The sequence below is a fragment of the Macaca mulatta genome, chromosome 15 (assembly GCF_049350105.2).
Source record: "Macaca mulatta isolate MMU2019108-1 chromosome 15, T2T-MMU8v2.0, whole genome shotgun sequence".
Lineage (NCBI taxonomy): Eukaryota > Metazoa > Chordata > Mammalia > Primates > Cercopithecidae > Macaca > Macaca mulatta.
In genome coordinates, this window is record NC_133420.1 from 109,104,567 (window position 1) to 109,112,259 (window position 7,693).

Sequence of the window (7,693 nt, forward strand, 5' to 3'; positions counted from 1 at the left end):
GCTGAAACGTTTAGAAGAAAAAATGAAACTTTAGAAATAGTTTTTTTTTTGGTAATATATACAAAGATACGTGTATGGAGAATGTATATTAGACTTTGCATCTAACACCATTTTTCCTGGAAATATTTCTTTAGAAAATCTAAAAGAAAACCGTTTATCATTATTCATAACAAAGTCATTATTCTCCTACAACAGTTCTTTGGCTAGGTATTCTAAATTATTTTGCACTGTTTACACACTATTTTCAAAATGTTTCTCTTCTGATTAGGTTTTCTGCCTTCTAATTATTTTGCACTGTTTTCAAATTTTTTCAGATGCATATATTGGTCTAAGATTCCACATAATAGCAAGCTGGAACTAAAACTGCAAGTGATCAGAAAGATATGAAAGTAGGAGAAATAATACTGCATGTACCAAAGAACAATCAAAGTATCATACATGAGCACTGCATGCAGAATAAACTGTGGTCTGGAAATCAAGAGACTTTGCCATCCTGCAGGTCATTCTATGTGACCTTGGACAAGTGTGTGGCCTCTTGAATATTTTACAGAAACATGAGTTTCTTGATCTGTTAATTAAGTGGATTGGGGGGATAAGATTTTTAAACTCCTTTCCACTGATAAGATTCAAAGACTTGCATTGATTGTTGGGAGTGTAGAATAATTCGCAGGTAGAACTTAGCAACAACCATAGCAACAACATCAACAACATTAATAGTTCCCATTAAATAAGCATTTATGGCCGGGCGCAGTGGCTCATGCCTATAATCCCAGGACTTTGGGAGGCTGAGGTGGCAGATTGCTTGAGCTCAGGAATTCAAGATAAGCCTGGGCAATGTGGAGAAACCCCGTCTTTACAAAAAATACAAAAATTATCTGGGCATGGTAATGCGTGCCTATAGTCCTAGCTACTAGGGAGACTGAAGTGGGAGGATGCCTTGAGCTCAGGAAGTCAAGGCTGCAGGGAGCTGTGATCATGCCACTGAACTCCAGCCTGGGCAAAAGAACGAGATCCTGTCTCGAAAGAAAAAAATAAATAAATAAAAAAGCACTTAGTCCCTGCCAGGAGCTGTCTGTTTTTTATATATTATCTTATCTGATTCTTATACCAACCACTTGAAGTGGAGATTATTTCCTCCATTACGTAGATGAAGAAACTGAGGCTAACAGAGAGTCAACAACTTTTCCTAGGGCCCACAACTAAAAGTGGGGAGGCTGGATTTGAATCCAGGTCTAATTTTGAGGTTTGTGCTCTTAAGACGAGACTAATTCATAATCTTTGGTACATGTAATTTTGGGGGCTATCTTCGCATTATACCATTGCTGCTCTTGGGTAGGGTAGCAAAGGAGAGGAGATAGATAGACATGAGGCCATTAAGAGTTCTTTTTGTTTCAGAAAATGAATATAACTAAAACTTCTTCCACTCCCTAGAATAGTCAGTTGTGGTAGGCTAATGAATTTCTATACCATGTTGGAAATCTATAGCTCTGAGGGCATTCTGAAAATTTCCACTAAGACAAGAGGTGATTTGAGCAGGCTAAGACAGGTGAATCTCCCAGTTGAGCCTTAGAACAGACAGCTCCAGGTCTGGCTCTCTGGTCAGCCTGGATGCCAGTGATTCACTCATTGTGTGATTAAGTGGCAGGCTTATGTTTCTAGAGCTAATGATTCTAAAGCTTTCTGTGGTATTAAACTAACACACATAAAAAAACTAAAGGCAATTAGAAGCAATCAAAGCATTTGGAAAGTAAGATTCAATTTCTGCATTTGCTAAACTCTTCATCAAGAAAATCAGTAAATTTTTAAAAAAGCCATGAACATGATACACAGAAAATTAAAAAAGCAATCAGTTTTAAAATGTACACACGCTTCCCAGAATGCTTAGGGCATTTAGGACTGAGCCATTTTTCACTTGTCTTATGTTGCTGCATTTATTCAGACATGTGAACACTCTCTTGAATAATGTTCCTCTTACAGTTTTGACAGATGAATGGGTATGTAACTCCTCAAGTGCCAGAAAAACCCTTAGAAGCATCAAAGAATAAAAGCCACACTGAACTATTTATACAAGAATTTCCAGCAAATAGTAGTGGGCAGGCTTCCCTTATTTGGGCTTAAGTGTGTATGATGTTTGAAAAATCTGTTAAGTCACTTTTGGTCAGATCAGTCTCAATGTTTGTCAATGTGTCATCTCATTTGGCCTCTAAGAACCACACAGTGACATAGGAGACAGGATAGGAAGTTATCTTTCCATCCAGGAAACCATTTGACTTCTTCAGTTAGCACTTTCATTTTGCTCAGGGCAAAATTCAATACCTTTTAGAATATAAAGTAGGGCCTTTCAAACTTTCAGTCGAATATCCCCTCTAGGCCAATCGTTAATCATTCATGTCTCTGGCTCTGAAATCTTTTAATGACCACTGAACAGGTTAAGTTTTACTAAATATGAAGAGATCTAGGTGTTGGTCAATGCGTGTGTATATAGATGTATGTTTTGTGTGTTTTGGAAGGGGTTGCAGTAAATATTTGTGTCTTAAATAATGTGAAAATAAAGGAAACCAAAGTGCCACTTCTATTTTTAAATTCCCACAGATATTTCCAATTCCATTTGTATTCTCTACAAATGAAATAGTTATAGAAGTTGGGATGACCTTGCAAGAAGAAGAAGAAACAAAGGATAACATTGAAGATTTGGGGTTGAATTGAGTTGAAACTTACTATTTAGCTAAAGTAATACCAGGACTTGAGCAAGCATTAGTGGCAGTCTGAAACATTCAATCAATCATTTTGCCATCATTTATTTGGGTTAGCTAGTTATGCTCAAAATCACTAGATAATTATTGAATTCTTCTATTGTTTGAAAAATTAGACTTGACAGGTCAGGCGCGGTGGCTCATGCCTGTAATCCCAGCACTTTGGGAGGCGGAGGTGGGCAGATCACGAGGTCAGGAGATCAAGACCATCTTGGCTAACATGGTGAAACCCCGTTACTACTAAAAATACAAAAAATTACGTGGTGGCACGTGCCTGTAGTACCAGCAACTCGGGAAGCTGAGGCAGGAGAATGGCATGAACCCAGGAGGCGGAGCTGCCAGTGAGCCGAGATCGCGCCACTGCACTCCAGCCTGGGTGACAGAGCAAGACTCCATCTCAAAAAAAAAAATTAGACTTGACAGTATGGTTTGAATATACAGGCTAGAAAACTGAATTCTAAGTTCTAAATTGTAGTATATTAGACCTGAAAAAATCTTCAAAGACCTACTATTTTGAAACTCTGGCTTTACAAATGAGAAAGCCAAGACCAGAAAACTCGCCCGAGGTGACACATTTGGTTGGTGGAAGGGTTACTCGGACTCCTGGTTTTCTGACCTTTGGTCCAGTAGCGTTTCACTTGCAGTCTCTTGAGAAAGCTGTAGCCTCCCAAGAAGCAAATCACCACTTTTCTGATAATGCCACCATGGTGCCTTCCTTCTAGGTCCCTCATAGCATTCCTGTGGTATTTGACAAAGTCTAAATTTCCTAAGTGCAAAATCCAGTTTTCTCTTCTTGTGCCCTCAATAAAGAGCTTTTTAATCTTTAGGTCTGAAAAATAGCTCATCTTCCCAAGTCTTGCCCCTAACAGTCCCCATAAACTCACACAGCCCTTAATACACTTATGCCTGCAATACTCAAAATTCTATCTTCCTATGTTGGTGCTGGATTACCATTTTGGAAAATAAATCTTAAGTTGATTTCACCATTAAAGGAAAAATTGTATTTTATTATTAATTTTTATAAAGATCATCTCCTTCATCCATCTATATCTTTTCCTGAAAAGTGCTTAGTTCTGTATTCTGGGGGCAGAATGGATAAGTGAAATCTACAGACGATGCCAAGGCTCACTGTAACCAGCTTTCAGGCTCCCCTCTATGTGGGCCTTTTAAGCAAATGGCTCACAAGTGGCAGATATGACAAATTCGAGTTTGAGTCCCCAGCATCAAGTGGAGGTCATCATTAAGACCAATAATCAGGCCGGGCACGGTGGCTCACGCCTGTAATCTCAGCACTTTGGGAGGCCAAGGTGGGAGGATCACGAGGTCAGGAGATCGAGACCATCCTGGCTAACATGGTGAAACCCCGTCTCTACTAAAAATACAAAAAAATTTAGCCAGGTGCAGTGGCAGGCACCTGTAGTCCCAGCTACTCGGGAGGCTGAGGCAGGAGAACGACCTGAACCTGGGAGGCGGAGCTTGCAGTGAGCTGAGATCGCACCACTGCACTCCAGCCTGGGCGACACAGCGAGACTCTGTCAAAAAAAAAAAAAAAAGAACAATAATCAAAATGTAATAGTCCAAAGAGTGTTGCATTAGGAGTTGAATTATTTTTGTTTTCAGCCACTTACTCTATGATCCTGAATGAGTCAACCTCTCTGAGACTCAGTAACATAATCTGTAAGATGAAAATAATTAAACCTACTCTGCCAACCGCATTCCTGTTCTGAATTCACTGATGGATTCCCATAACACTTAGAATAAAATATAAAATCCTTTGTGGCCTAGAATGTCCTTCCTGAGCTGTCTGTCTTTCCTTCTCTATCTGTCTTAAGGTCTAAACACATCTTTTCCAGTTTCTCTAATTTGCAAGGTTTTTCCTGCCTGGGGCCTTTGTACCTTTTGTTACCTCTGTTTGAAACACTTCACACCCCTACTTCCTTTTCCTTTTCCAGCTGACCCATTCTTTTTTTTTTTTTTTTTTTTTTTTGACAGCATCTCACTCTGTCACTCAGGCCAGAGGGCAGTAGTGTGATCTTAGCTCACTGCAACCTTTGCCTCCTGGGTTCAAGCAATTCTCCTGCCTCAGTCTTCCAAGTAGCTGAGATTACAGGCACCCATTACCTCATCTGGCTAATTTTTTGTATGTTTAGTAGAGATGGGGTTTCACCATGTTGGCCAGGCTGGTCTTGAACTCCTGACCTCAAGTGATCCACCGCCTCAGCCTCCCAAAGTGCTGGGATTATAGGCGTGAGCCTCCATGCCTGGCCCCAGCTGACCCATTCTTTAGTTTCCTTTGGGGAGATCTTCTTTATCATCCCTTTAAGAGAGTCCCCCTACCCCTCCCTACTTGGTTCCATCACTTTAAAAATCATATAACATCATTTATTTCTTTTATAGTATTATCACAACTGTAATTGCAAATGTACAAATACATACATTTATTTTCTTTTGTTATTTCTGACTTTCCCCAAAAGACTGTAAACTTCTTGAGGGTAGGAACCAGGTCTATGGTATTCACTGTTGTATTCCTGATCTCAAGGTGCACATATATAATATTGTTTCCAACTCAAAAAGTGGTATGTATATAAAGACAAGAAAATAAAGCAATAGATCAATATCTCTCACGCATATAGGTGGAAAAATTCTTAGCAAAATATTAGAAAATGAGTCTCAGCAACATATAAAAGTGATTATACATCATGATTAAGTGCATTTATCCCATAAATGCAATGTTGTCTTAACATTTGAAAATCAGTTAATGTAGTGTATAATAATTAAATTATGAACAAAAGCTTTCAGTATTTTGAACAAGCTCTACTCAAGAATATTTTTTAGAATATTGTATTAGTTCATTTTTACACTTTCACCTGAGACTGGGTAATTTATAAACCAAAGAGGTTTAACTGACTCACAGTTTTGCATGGCTGGGGAAGCCTCAGGAAACTTCCAATCATGGTGGATGGTGAGGGGGAAGCAAGGTATGTCTTACATGGCAGCAGGAGAGAGAAGAGAAAGCAAAGGGGGAAGAGCCCCTTATAAAACCATCGGATCTTGTGAGAACTCACTCAATTTCACAAGAACAGCATGGCGGAAGCAGTCCCCATGATCCAATCACCTCCTATCAGGTCCCTCCCTTGACACATGGGGATTAGGGGATTACAATCCAAGATGAGATTTGGGTGGGGACACAACCAAACCATATCAAATATTCACTGCTTCTTTAACTTATTCAGTGGGGAAATTATTCCCTTAATTATCAGGCAGCTCCCATGATTTTTCTGGTCATTCTTGGGTAATAAAAATGCAAAGATCATATTTAGTGACAAACACATTCTCACTTTAAAATTATGTCTTCTCTTCTGCTACTAGAGTGCCTGGCTGTAGCCAAGGAGCAAGAGTCTTATTACATCATTTTCTTTCTTTTGAGCCGAAATCTACTTTCTGGTTTCTCCCATGCCTAGATGCTACCTCTGCTCTCTGGAGACATTCTGAAATCTCATCCCTTTTTTTCTGATGTAGTTCCTCACATAATTAAACAGAGCAATCTTAACTTCTTTCATTCTTCATTTCTTTAAGCAAAAATTATCTCTTAACGGTTTCTCAAGATAAAATTTTCCCTTTAAAATTTGCAAACCTGCCAAAAATGTGAAGGCTAGTACAATGAGCACCTATATACCCTTCACCTAGATTTTATACATATATAAGATACATATATAAAATGTTTGCTGAATCATTTGAAAGTAAATTGCTAACATCATGCCATTTCATGCTAAATCACATCAGTGTGTGTCTTCTAAGAACAAGGACATTGTCTTCAAAACCACAATATCATTATCTCACTTAAGAAGATTAACAGTAATTTAATACACTTAATAATATATAAGGTACAGACCATATACAATTTTTCTATTATGTAAATAATGCTTTCTGCTATTTTTTAAATCTAGAATCAAGTAAAGGATCTCACATTTGCATTTGTTTTTCATGACTCTTTAATCTAGAATAGTTCCTCCAACTTTATGTGAATTTTATGGCATTGCTCAAGTTAATGTTTATTTTTTATTTCTGTTTTTTGGAGACAGGGTCTTACTCTGTCGCCCTGGCTGGAGTTCGGTGGTGCAGTCTCGGCTTACTGCAACCTCTGCCTCCTGGATTCAAGCGATTCTCATACCTTCTGAGTAGCTGGGAGTACAGGCGTGCACCACCATGCCCAGCTAATTTTTTGTATTTTTAGTAGAGACCGGGCTTCACTATGCTGCCCAGGCTGGTCTCAAACTCCTGGGCTCAGGCAATCTGGTGCCTCGGCCTCCCAAGGTACTAGGATTACAGGCATGAGCCACCATGACTGGTCTCAATGTTTTAATCGAGCCATTCTGACCAACCTCAACCTCATAAGTAAGAGCCTACAGCCTCCTCCAGACATAGGCAAAAATATTTTAAAGACAGATGAATTCCTGTTTTCTTTGGAAAGCTTTTTGGCAGCTACACAACTGGTTCCTGTGGTCAATCCAATTATACCTCAGGCCCATTTCTTATGAACAACAGATAGGCCGGATCTTCCCCATCGTGGAGTCATGGCATTCCACTTTTGAATGTGCCTACAAAACCTTCCTCATTGCTGGATGTGGTGGCTCAAGCCTGTAGTTTCAGTTACTGGGGAGGCTGAGATGGGAGGACCACTTCTACCCAGGAGTTAGAGCCCAGCCTGGGCAACATAGTGAGACCTCATCTCTTAAAAAAAAAAAAGGTAAACTTTCCTGTTGGAGTCTTTTCTTTTCTATTGGTTTAGATAACTTATGAAAACGAGTTGAGGTCATTTTAAAGATTGAGTCTCCCATTAATTTAGATCAGCTGTCATTCTGATTTGTGACAAGCACAGCTTCATAGTGGTAGAGAAGAGCTGGAAACAAGAGTTACTACTGGGTAGGAGCAACACAGAG